Below are 13,175 nucleotides of genomic sequence, written 5' to 3'. Positions count from 1 at the left end.
TCTTCATTCCGGTGTTTATTTTTTGGGGTTTTTTTTTTTTTTTGTGCCGAAAAGAGATGCAGACATGAAAGAGAGCCGTGGTCCGAGTTCATCCGGGTTCGAGGCTCGAGCGTAAAGAGTTGGCTCGTTCCAGAAGTTATTGACGAGTAGCAGGTGTGTCATGGAGTTTTAAAACTGAATCATTGTTTTTAAAATAGGGGAAATGAGCACAAGGTGCACGAGTTGTTAGCATATTAGCGTACCCAGAACCTCACCGCTCTGAGGTTAGGGGTTCGACTCCAAGTTCTGGGAGTCCTGTGTTGAATAGACGTGTCCTCTCGGTGTTTCTGATTCTTTTATATCGTCAGACACTTTCAGTTAAATTTAGAAAATTATTTTTTTATGACAAGTGACAGAATATGAAGGAAATGTTTTGCACCGTTGACATAAGACACAAGCAGAGAAATATGTTAAATTAATACAGGACATGTATGACGGCAGCAGAACAGCGGTGAGATGGTGCCGTAGGCGTGTCAGAAGAATTTAAGGTGGAGCTGGGAGTGCATCAGGGATCCGCGCTGAGCCCCTTCCTGTTTGCGGTAGTAATGGTTAGGCTGACAGATGAGGTTGGACTGGAATCCCCTTGGACTATAATGTTCGCGGATGATATTGTGATCTGCGGTGAAAGCAGGGAGCAGGCGGTGGAACAATTAGAAAGATGGAGGCACGCACTGGAAAATAGAGGAATGAAGATTAGCCGAAGTAAAACAGAGGGGCAGAGGAGGAAGGGTTAGGGTTAGGGGCTCCAGGGAGAAGAGTTGGCGAGGGTGGACGGCTTCAAATACTTGGGGTCAACAATACAGAGCAATGGTGAGTGCGGTAAGGAAGCGAAGAAACGGGTCCAAGCGGGTTGGAACAGTTGGCGGAAGGTGTCTGGTGTTTTATGTGACAGAAGAGTCTCGGCTAGGACGAAGGGCAAAGTTTATAAAACGGCGGTGAGGCCGGCCATGATGTACGGATTAGAGACGGTGGCAACAGGAAGCAGAACTGGAGGTGGCAGAAATCCGAATTGGGCTCGTAGAAGTGATGTGACCTGAGCTTGACTTCCTGTATTTTCGCAGCCCAAATATTGTCCGCATTCAACGCCGGAGAAAGTCTTTCTGCCGCGACGGGCGATGTCCCCCCGCTCGCACGTCGAAGACATCCGCGTGCGGTGGGATGAAGCGGCTTCGACTGCATCCTCCACGCGGCAGATAAGGATCACAGCCGGCTCGATTGAAGGAATTAGGAGCCGAGAATTCCATTGATCTCTAATGGAGCGCTGCAAACCTGTAAGCGTATCCAAGGAAACGCCACCCATACGGATGCAAGCCCACGTTGACATGGCTTAGAGAGCGTCCGTCGCCAAGAACGGACACAAAGCGCTTTAACGGGCAGTCGTTCATTGAGGTTCTTTTATACGCCCGTTCGTTTTCATTTTTCAACTCTTCTTTTGTATGAGTCGAGTCGACACTGATGCACTGGTCATCATTTTTTTCTCATACTTGCCCAAATAAAAGCCACTCAGTGCGGGCAAGCTTGGAGGTGTTCGCGTGTCGCGATGTCCTTATCAGCCGCGCAAGAGCTGCGTGAGTGCAAAGCGATGCGACGGGGGTGAACGCGAAAGGATGGCGGCGCGCTCGAGATTGCACGCTGCGTCGTCGGACGTTATCTGCTCGGACTGAAAATGACGACTTCCTTTCCGTTCCTCTCTCAGAATCTTCCCTTGTAAACCATTTACATGGCTCGGCGTTTACACGACAGATTAGATAGATAGATAGATAGATGGATGGATGGATGGATGGATGGATGGATGGATGGATGGATGGATGGATGGATAGATAGATAGATAGATAGATAGATAGATAGATAGATCGATAGATAGATAGATAGATAGAGATAGATAGATAGATAGATAGATAGATAGATAGATAGATAGATAGATATAGATAGATAGATAGATAGATAGATAGATGATAGATAGATAGATAGATAGAGGGATTGGGTTAAAAAAATGTAAAAAAATATGTATTTATTGTTATTATTCATAAATTAGAACATTTGATTATAAAGTATGCATTAATTTTAGTATTAAATAATGAAAATAATTTTTTGTGGCAAAACCCTTACCCTAATAGAAAGGAACACAAAAAGAACATACTAGGATAGATAGATAGATAGATAGATAGATAGATAGATAGATAGATAGATAGATAGATAGATAGATAGATAGATAGATAGATAGATAGATAGACAGACAGACAGACAGACAGACAGACAGACAGACAGACAGACAGACAGATAGATAGATAGATAGATAGATAGATAGATAGATAGATAGATAGATAGATAGATACCTTTTTGCCTGCTGGACCACATTAATGGCATTTTCATTCACATCAATTTGTAAAGAGTATTTGTAACAACGGTCACGGCACAAATTAAACGTGTATCTCAAAGCACGACCGTGCTAGCTATTTATCTTGAGCAATGGAACTTTCCGACGGGCGATCTTAAGCTCCGCCCCCTTAGCTACAGTCGCCATGTCCCACAAGCTTCCGAAATGGCGACTGAACAGAACAGGTTTGAAGTCGATTCTCTATCGCGTATTCCAGATAATATCGCGGTCTGTTTTTCTTGCAGCTGCGTCGGATTACTCCAAGAGACTTCTACAGAGAGGTCTCAACTATTTCACCCGAGGATACGTACACGGAATTAAGATTTTGGACGGAGCAGGACAAAATGTCAGAGTTACAGCGAAATGTTGGCGATCGATGCAAAAAAAAGTTTGACGCCTCACAAATTTCATAATGAAATCCAACTGGAGAAAATAGTGGAATCGTACTCCGCGTGTAAAGCAGGGTGTGTACATTTTACTTGGAAAGATCACGAGTAATATCATTGTAGTCTTTAGAAGTGAGTTAGGTCTGATTTTCTACATTTTAACAATGGTGATGAACTCAGTCAGTACCGTAGTCAGCAGATGAAAAAATTTCACTTGGCTCGGAATCGAACCCAGTGCTCTGTCTTAAAAGTCTGATGTGATACAAATAGCCTTAATCCATTGTAGACACTTCGTCAACTGTGACTTTGGAAAATGGATCAACAGGGCCCCGAGTAACCTCATCAGAATTGCACGTTCCCCGAGTGCATCCGAGGACCATTTCCTCCGTAACATTAACTTTTCCAAGCGCACGCTACTGACAAGCAGCATTGCTTGGCGAACAACATGGCGGCAGGGGCGTGCTAAGACAACGCAGCTATCTGATTGGCTATTATTGTACGAGTGATTGGCAGGTCGGAAAGGTCCATTGCGTAACATTTCACCCCCCCTCCGACCTCCCTTTTCATCTCCAACATCTGTGCAAGTGTCAAACCCTTCTCCCAGTGCAAGTGAAGCTCGGCAAAAACAGGGTAGTGGGGGGGGGGGGGGGGCGGACACTCCGTTCGGATTGTTTTGTTCTCACTTTTAATCCCTGAGACGTTTAGCCGGTGGAGAGATTTTCCTCAATAAAAGCTTCTTTGTTGTTTCGGGTCTGGCCCCGAGAGGTCCTGGAAGTTGGCGATTAATTACTTTTTTTTTTCTTTTTTTTCCGAGCGAATTAAAGACAGCCCAGAAGAGAAGACTGCCTCATCGCTTAATCAACTAATGAGCCTCAGAACCTACCCCCCCCCCACAACCCTACGCCGCTATACAGCGCCACGCACAGTCCTCTCATTCTTATCATCGTCGGGCCCTCGTTTCAGTTCACTGAAGACCCCCCCCACCGCCACCCCCACTCCGTCACGGCCTAAAAACAGTCCATTCCGCCACTTTAAAAAAAAAAAAACTGCAGATTTGCTGATTGACTTTGAAGGAGAGCCAAAAAACATCCCCCCCCCCTCCCCATCCTCGTCAAAAGGACCATTCTAGCTTTTGATGATTGGGAATGTTGTTTGAAAGTTTGGGCTTGAAGTGAATAACGCGTTCGAGTACGCACCGGCGGCTGGCGTTTGACCCCCCCCCCCCCCACGCTGGGGGTACGCGGGACCTCTTGGCCGCGTGGCTTTCACAGAGGCCGATAAGAGTGAAACAAGTCATTTGAATAGCTGTAAGTGTGGGAAAGACGGGAGGAGATAGACCATGGGGGGCCGGGGGGGGGGGGACGTCTGAGAAACACGGACAGTTTATATGAAAGCCATTTAATTAAAAATGGACTCTTGATAGGATTACGTCGCTTAATTTTAGTTCTCATTTTAACCTTGACTTCCCATCCCGCCGCCGCGAGACGACGGCCGCCGCGTTACTTTTGGGCCTCTCACCTCTAAAAAATGAATTGGCGACCCGAAGGGCGGGTAGAGTCTCGGAGACTAATTCCGTCTGGAACTGGGGAGGAATCCGCGAGGTCTCCGAGACCTGATGGAGACTGAGGAGACGGATTGGTCAGTGAGAATGAAAGACATTCTGGTCATAAACAATAAGAGCCAAAGATTGCATGCGTACGATACCGTCCGGTGTCAAAAAAAGGGAATCCGGCTCAAGATCCCACCTGATTTCGTGGCTAATCTCCCCCCCCCAACTTATTTTGTCCTTGATTTAGCATCCCGCAACCTTCCCGTCCGTTTTCCTCCCTCCCCTGCAGCCGCGTCTCCATCTGGCCCTCTCATCCCTCCAGTCGTCCGCTACAGCACCGCCGCCCCCCGCCATCCACGTCCCGCTCGTCTTTGAGGGGCCTGATGAAAAGAACCCGCCGTTCTTTCTCATCGTGTCTCATTCGCCGACGTTCAGCTGCACTTCCTCCCTGCGCGCGTGTCCGGGTTCAGATTGCCAAACTGATTGCATCGCTTCCTGTTCCCGTGATCGACCGCAACGGACCTTAATCGGGATTCTTTTTCTTGCTCCTTTTACACTCTGAGGTGTGTGTGAGTGAAGCAGCAGGTGGCTTATTAGCATGTTATGATCATGTAATAACCATTTTCAAATTGATTCTCACGTTCAAAGTCACAATTATTTTGCCATCACAAGACAGCTCCATTTTTTTTTTTTGAAGAATTTCCACCAAGTAGTATTCACATTTTCCACATTTTGTTATGTTACAACCTAATTACATATTTTTCTCATGTTCTCGGGAGTTTGTTTGTGATCTTGGGTGGAACAATACCCAGTAAAGAGTAATAACATTTTCACATTTAGTTTTGTTACAGTCTTCTTCTTCTTCCTTTCCTTTCGGCTTGTCCCACAAGGAGTCACCGCAGCGTGTCATCTTTTTCCATCTAAGTCTATCTCGTGCATCTTCCTCTTTAACCCCAACAGTCCTCATGTCCTCCATCACCAGATCCATAAACCTTTTCTTTTGGTCTTCCTCTCGCTCTCTCTTCCTTGACAGCTCCATCCTCGTCACCCTTCTACCAACATACTCACTCTCTCTCACCTCTGAACATGTCCAAACCATCTAAGCCTGCTCTCTCTATCCTTGTCTCCAAAACACCCAACCTTGGCTTGTCTCATTTCTAATCCTATCCGACCTGTTCACACCGAGCAAGAACCTCAACATCTACATTTCTGCCACCTCAAGTTCTGCTTCCTGTTGTCCCTCCATCTTTCTAATTGTTCCTCCGCCTGCTCCCTGCTTTCACCGCAAATAACTATATCATCCGCGAACACCATAGTCCAAGGAGATTCCAGTCCAACCTCATCTGTCTGCCTAACCATTACTACCGCAAACAGGAAGGGGCTCAGCGCGGATCTCTGATGCACTCCCACCTCCACCTCAAATTATTCTGACACACCTATGGCACATGTCACCGCTGTTCTGCTGTTCCCCACACCACATCCGGTCGTACTTTACTTTTTTTTTTCCATATTTTGTCACGTTGCGGGACTTTTTCACTGCAATTGACTTTTTGCGCTGGATTTTTATCTGCTCGATACGCTCTTGCAAGACGAGTAAAGGGAAAAAGACACCCGCAATGTCGCATCTGTCCATTTTGAAAATGCAACGACAACAAGAACTCCATTAATGTAGCCCCTCCCCGACATAAAACCATCGACAGGCATGAAGCGGTCTTCGGTGTGGGCCTCTGATACTACAAAAGGTGGCGATCCAATAACAGCTCGGCGACGGCTCGCGTCACAAAATTGTCGCGTGTTTTGTTGTGTGTTTTCTTCTTTTCGCTAATCAATGTATTGACCGACGCGTTTGTATGTCTGTGAGCGGGTCAAAACTCTTGCTGTGAGGCTGTCAGTTTTTGGCGGTCAAGGGAATTATTTGGGTCACCTCATGGCGGGGGTGGGTTGGGGGGGTCCTCAATATTTGCTGTCGAGCCATCATTTCCACAGCACCCAATTTGGCTCTAACTGCGGCCCCCTGGCGCACATCTATCCGGTCGACCTACGCTCGTCCGGCCTGTTTGTTGGTTGAAACAATCTCCATTTCGGCGGGCAAACAACAAACGAGGTGGCGTGTCGGGTATTTATTTGCAAATATTACACCCACAAATGGCTGTACGAATAAATTCAATCGAACTTTTGTTTAGATAGCAGCTTTTGTACTTAGAAAGCAACAAAGGGCATCACATAGATAAGTGATAAAGGACACAAACACATGACTGGCGCCCAACTGCAGTTCCCGATCCCCTAGCACATAGAGTACCGTAATTCTCGGCCTACAGACAGCACCTGATTATAAGCCTCACCCAGTACATTTGTAAAGGAAATACCACTTGGTACGTAAATAGGTAGCAGCCGTGTAAAAGTTGCAAGTGCCCACATTGAAACCGACAAAACATGAAATATTTACAAAGAAATACGGTACGCAGAGAGTTTAATGCTAGCGCCGCGCTAACAGGGCCAGTTAAAAAAAAACATACTGGTAAAAATCACTGTGACACGGCAGTAGCATGCTAGCGCTAACAGGGCCGGACCGGTAAAAGTCAATTCCTCAGCGCATATTTTGCACCGGTCTCACTCTTACCTTTTCCGGTCAAGTGCCCCCTTGCGGCCGTTAGAAAAAATGCACAAATTAGCCGCATCACCACGTAAACCGCAGAGTTGTGCATATATTGACGTCACTATTTGTGACTATAGTGCCGCTTTTAAGGGGAATGGCAGAATCCCCTTTGATTGGGCAGGATTGAAGTCAGCTGCGCAGCGCAAATGCCACAATTTTAAATCCCGGTACGCCAATCCACCAAATTACAAGAACCAAATTCATCCCATCATGCATTGCTGGAGTTGCGCTCGTCACAAAATAGCGATCAATGACTGCGTAAAAGACGACTGAGAACAAACAAGACCACCGCGCTAAGAGGGCCAGTTAAAAAAAGAAACATACCGGTAAAAATCACTGAGACACTGCAGTAACATGCTAGCGCAGCGCTAACAGGGCCGGACCGGTAAAAGTCACTTCCTCGGCACATATATTCCACTGGTCTCACTCTTACCTTTTCCGCTCGAGTGCCCCCTTTCAGTTGTCAGAAAAAATGCACAGCCGCATCACTGCATAAAACGCAGGGTTGAAAGTTTGTGGAAAAAAATCGGGGTTTATAGGCCGGAAATTACGGTACTATATTAGTATAAGCGGTATTAAGTATTGTTGTGGCCCCCAGACCTAGAGTTTGACATGTTGGCATATGGTGACGTCTCCATTTGGGACTACAGCGCCGCTTTTAAGGGGATGGCAGAATCCCCTTCGATTGGACAGGGTTGAAGTCGGCTGTGCAGCGCAGATTAAATCCCGCTACGCTCGTCTACGAAATGACCAAAACCGGATTCACCCCGTCGCGCATTGCTGGAGTTACGCTAGTCACAAAATAGCGAGAGGACTGAGAACAAACAAGACTCAAAAATGATTTTTTGCTTCATCGTATGAACTCTGCAGTCACATTTTGAACGTGCCGGAAAATGAATCGAGGCCCTTAATTGGGTCCACGCGCGCCGTTCAATTCCGAGCATCCGTCCGGTTTCTCTCGTCAGTCACGTGGTGGTGGAGACCTGTGAGCAGACGGCCCCCCAACCCCCACCCGTCTGTTGCGTGACATTTAAAGTTTAGTACCCCCCGTCCTCCGCTGGGGCTTTGACTTCCCGTACTGTGGCGCTGCAAATGAGTCATCTGACAGATGGTTGAGACAAAAATCTGCATTCAAGTCAGCGGACGCACGTCGCGGCTGAAAGGCTCCGCCGTGCTTGCGCACGGCAAACATTGCATTTGCGCGCCTGCGTGCGTTGTTTAACACGCGTTTTGTAAATCTGCCCGTTGAAGGATTCATGCGCACGTGCGAGCGGGTCTCGGTGTTTGCCGGCCACACATTGAGCCGGTCGCCGGCGGAATGAGGGGGGGGGGGGGGGGGGTGCCGCATCGCCATAGCAACGGAGGAATGCCGCTAGCAACTCGGGCAAAATTACAGCCCACTTTTCATCACGCAGCAGGGGAGGCTCCCGTCCTCCTGGGCCTCTTCAGTCTTTGGCTCGTTTTTTTGGAGTTTTTGGTCCACGTTTGAACACCCTTCGCGCAGTCACCGGCCCTCGTCTCGGTACTCGGGACTGCAACGTGCAGCCCGTCCCGTTACGTAATACTCCGTCTTTGCTGACGCCCCCCCCCCCCCTTTAGTAAGACTTAAGCGCATCAAAGGAGCCCAGCCCCCCTCGAGGCCCAGCCCGCCTCTGTACAATCGTTTTAGCAAAGAAAATAAGCAAATGTCTCAAAATTTATATAAATAATAATAATAAACTCCTGCTCTGACCTTGTAAAGAACAATTCTAGTCTCCCCGCTGATGATGAATAAGCCCGACGCCGCTGTAATATAATTGACGCTGACGTGCGTGATGTCGGGGACCGCGGCGAGTCAGCGTCGGGCGGCAGCCCCCACCGTGACGTCCACTCCACTCGTCCGTCTCCCGTTTTTTTTTTTTTTTTTGGGTCCTGTCAAAAAAATTATCCACAGCGTTTTCTTTCTTCACGTCTATTTTTAGCCCCGGCGCTGATGGAACGTTGCGGCAATTACACGTGGCGCCGATTCATCTCGTCCTCCTCCGTCACTTCCTCGTGCAAAAGTTGAGCAACCGTGTTGTGTTTCAGGAAGTGGATCAAGTGCGACGTGATTGATCATATTGTTGTGCAGAGCGTATGGATGTATGTTTTTTCCTCTTCCAGTTGTTGCTAGGCAGAAGAAGAGAAGAAATAAGAGGAGTCTTACATATACCGTAATTTCCGGCCTATGCGCCGCGACTTTTTTCCACATGCTTTCAACCCTGCGGTTTATGCGGTGATGCTGCTAATTTGTGCATTTTTTTCTAACGGTCGCAAGGGGGCACTCGAGCGGAAAAGGGAACAGTGATGCCGATGGAATATATGTGCCGAGGAAGTGACTTTTACCGGTCCGGCCCTGGTTGAGCTGCGCCAGCGCGTTACTGCCGTGTCTCAGTGATTTTTACCGGTATGTTTTTTTTTAACCGCTAGTGTTAGCGTTAGCGCAGCGGTGCTAGCGTTAATGTAAATGCTACTGGCTTCATGTGTGTGCATGAATTTCTGCAGCAATGAATGTTTATTTGAGTCCGAGGACATGTAACCAGCGTGAGAGGGTATCAAGGACTGCCCAGGCAAAAACATAGAACAACATCTATGCATAACATAGATAAGGGATCAACTCATAACAGCTAGAATAGGTGAGACAACCAATAATCTACAGTTAGCGTTAGCGCGGCGGCACTAGCGTTAAAATTTGTAAACTGTCTTTGTGCATTTGTTCTAACGGCCGCAAGGGGGGGGGGGCACTCGAGCAGAAAAGGTAAGAGTGAGAGCGAATACATGTGCCGAGGAAGTGACCTTTACCGGTCCGGCCCTGTTTGCGCTGCGCTAGCATGTTACTGCCGTGTCTCAGTGATTTTTACCAGTATGTTTTTTTTTTTTTTTTAAGCCAGCCCTGTTAGCGCAGCGGCGCTAGCGTTAGCATTAGTGCGGCGGCACAAAAGGTAGCGTTAGATTGGACGCGTTAGCGTTAAAATCTGTTTTTCTTTGTAAATATCTCGTGTTTTAATGTCAGTTTCAATGTGGGAACTTGCGGCTTTTACACGGTTGCGGCCCGTGTATGTCCCAAATGATATTTCTTTTACAAATGCACTGGGTGAGGCTTATAACCAGGTGCGCTCTCTAGGCCAGGAATTACAGTAATGTGTGTGCTAGGGGGTCGGGAACTGCAGGTGGGCGCTAGTCGTATGTTTGTGTCCTTTATCATTTATCTGTGACCCTGTTAGCGTGGCGCTAGCGTTAGTGTAGCGATGCTCGAGGTAGCGTTAGCGCAGCGGCGCTAGCGTTAAAATCTGTGTACCGTCTTTCTTTGTAAATATCTCATGTTTCAACGTGTGTTTCAATGTGGGCACTTGCGGATTTTACACAGGTGGGGCCTATGTATGTACCAAATGGTATTTCCTTTACAAATTGTTCTGGGTGAGGTTATTACCAAGTGTGCTCTGTAGGCCTGGAATTACGGTAATAATGTATATGATGATAATAATAATAATACAGTAATGAGAATCAGAGAAATTGAACAGCTTTTGCCAAGGTTTTGCCTCAATTAAATGGACATTGTGCTGCCCCTTCTGGAGAGTTAAAGTGTCTCCTCTATGCTGCTACCAAGTCTTTAGTTTTTTCAATTTTTTTTAAATTTTTTTTATTAACAACAACATGAATGAATCCTCCCGCCTAATAACACGCACAGGTCAGCGCAAGCTATTTCTCAGCATCTCTCCCGGGAGCTTTAAAACGGACCGCGGCGACACCTCGGCGAGGTCGAGCCCAGCAAACGCCTCATTTGTCACCCGGGGTGAGCCCCCGGGTAGCCCGCGTTCCTAAATAGTCGCGGCAAATCAAGACGTGTGAGGCGCAAACGTGTTGCGCTTGCGTTTGTGCTAGAACACAACGTCATTAGAGGCTGGATAAAGATGCACGGGGACCGTATGCCGGATGTTTGTGGTAACAAATGATGTCCACATTTATAGGTACAGCAGTTTTTGTGCTATCCGTGAGCTGATGAATTTAGCAGTACTTCAAAGAGCAAGTCGCCGCTCCTGGTCGGTCGGAATTACAAACGATGACACGTTTCTACCTTTTGACATGATCCATCGAAAAACAAAAATTGAGTTGGGATGCTATATTTCAGTTCCAGTCCTCCCAGTTGACGTGTGGATATTTGACTTCTAAATCCGTCAATGGCACCGAACGAGTTTTTAATGTGGTTGTGTAAGTTCATCCATCCATCCATCCATCTGTCTTCTTAGGCGCTAATCCTCACGAGGGTCGCGGGGAGCGCTGGAGCCTATCCCAGCTGTCAACGGGCAGGAGGCGGGGCACTGACAATCACACCTTGGGGCAATTTCGAGTGTCCAATTAAATTTAGAGTTTCAAATTAATGTTGCATGTTTTTGGCATGTAGGAGGAAACCGGAGTGCCCGGAGGAAAATCCCACCCGGGCACGGGGAGAACATGCAAACTCCACACAGGTGGGTCCGGGATCGAACCCGGGACCTCAGAACTGTGGGGCCAACACTTTCCTGCCGCCCTGTATCAATTCGCTTCTGTATATTTTACTGAAAGCCGCTTGTAGTATTTCGCTGGCCTCTTCAGCTAACGTGACACTAAAAACGGGCTGACTGACAGGAGTGAGCGGCCGGCCCGTCCGTAATCCAGTCGGACAAGCGGAAGGAGACGGACTGGCGTGTCTAACTTGTCTCTATTACGAGCGGACTGACGGAGAGCGAACGGGGGGCCGGTCGGGGAACGTGATGGGCCGCAGTCGAGAGGCGCTGAGGCGGTTGAAAAGCAGGCTTTGAACCGCTGATGTAAGCAGGCGGCTCGTTTTGTCTCGCACTTCCCGTGTCAAACGCCATGAAATCTTTGTCCTTTTCGTGTGGACCACAACACGTACCGAAAATTAGACAAAATGTCCACCCGACAATTAACAAAAAAAAAAAAAAAAACGAAAAAAAAAAAAAAAATATATATATATATATGTATCAATAGTAAAACGATGATGAATCAGAATTTTTCTTCAAAAGGCCGTAATGACTGGAAAAATATCAATATACTGTACATGATATAATTACAAATAAAGACCCAGCCACGACAGGGACTCATTTTAACTTACTAAAACAATGTTTTTAAACATGTAACAATATTGAAATGTCATGTCATTATCCAAGTCGCTTATCCTCACTCGGGTCACGGGAAAGCTGGAGCCTATCCCGGCAAGCTTCGGGCGAAAGGCGGACTACAACCTGAACTGGTCGCAGGGCGGATATCGACAGCATCACCGAGCGGGAATCGACCCCACGGTGCCCGCACCAAAGGTTGTCGTGCGTACCACTACACCATCGTTGACTCATAACTAATTCCATAAAGCGAAAAATGCACCTATCCAGGTCAAATTTTACATATAAAAGTCGGATAAATAAAAGCGTAGTATGACACTTTTGCAAAGGGCACCATCAGTGACTCTGTTATTTAAATATTCTTATTGTTATTATTTTATTTAAAAACAAAAAAATTGCTTAATCTGTCCTGTACTTTATCATACTGTTCTCCCAGTGTTACAAAACAGCTGAAAAGTTCATCTGCAACTTTCCCCACACATGATGATCAAAATAAATAATAAATAATCATAAAAAAATAATTAAAAAAAAACACAAAACAATTGCAGATGTACGTGCTATGTTCGGAATTTGATTGACAGACCCAAAGACGTTCCAATCCGCATCTGCACTTTATCACATCGATATAGCAAAGCAAATTTATTTGCATAGTGCATTTCATACACAAGGTAACGCAATGTGCTTTACATGATGAAGAGCATTTGAAAACAGAGATAAAACATTTAAAACGGGATAAAAACAATAAAAATGGCAAAATATTTAAAAAAAAAAAAGACAAAACAGCATACAGTGCAAGTAATATGATCAAAAAGTGGACATATTCTAAAAAGCATGAGAAAAAACAAGAGTTTTCAACCTGGATTTAAAAACATTCACACTTGGGGCTGACCTCACCTAGCAATGTGACACGCTACACAATAACGACTTTTGAAATCAGAAGTAAACGAAAACTTTGTCCTGTTTCATTTATTTTGTCTTTCTTGTAATAGTTCAGTGAAGTCAATTTGCAATTCTGGTCAAGATTTTACCAAAA

At 46.4% G+C, this 13,175-nt stretch overlaps 1 protein-coding gene across 1 annotated transcript in view; it reads left to right on the top strand.

Annotated features, from left to right (window-relative positions):
• The window catches only part of uggt1 (UDP-glucose glycoprotein glucosyltransferase 1), a 207,237-nt gene that overhangs the window by 148,116 nt on the left and 45,946 nt on the right, over positions 1-13,175 (top strand). The window lies entirely within an intron of this gene.

This window comes from Syngnathoides biaculeatus, chromosome 15 (genome assembly GCF_019802595.1).
Source record: "Syngnathoides biaculeatus isolate LvHL_M chromosome 15, ASM1980259v1, whole genome shotgun sequence".
Lineage (NCBI taxonomy): Eukaryota > Metazoa > Chordata > Actinopteri > Syngnathiformes > Syngnathidae > Syngnathoides > Syngnathoides biaculeatus.
This window is presented reverse-complemented; position numbering and strand designations above follow the sequence as displayed.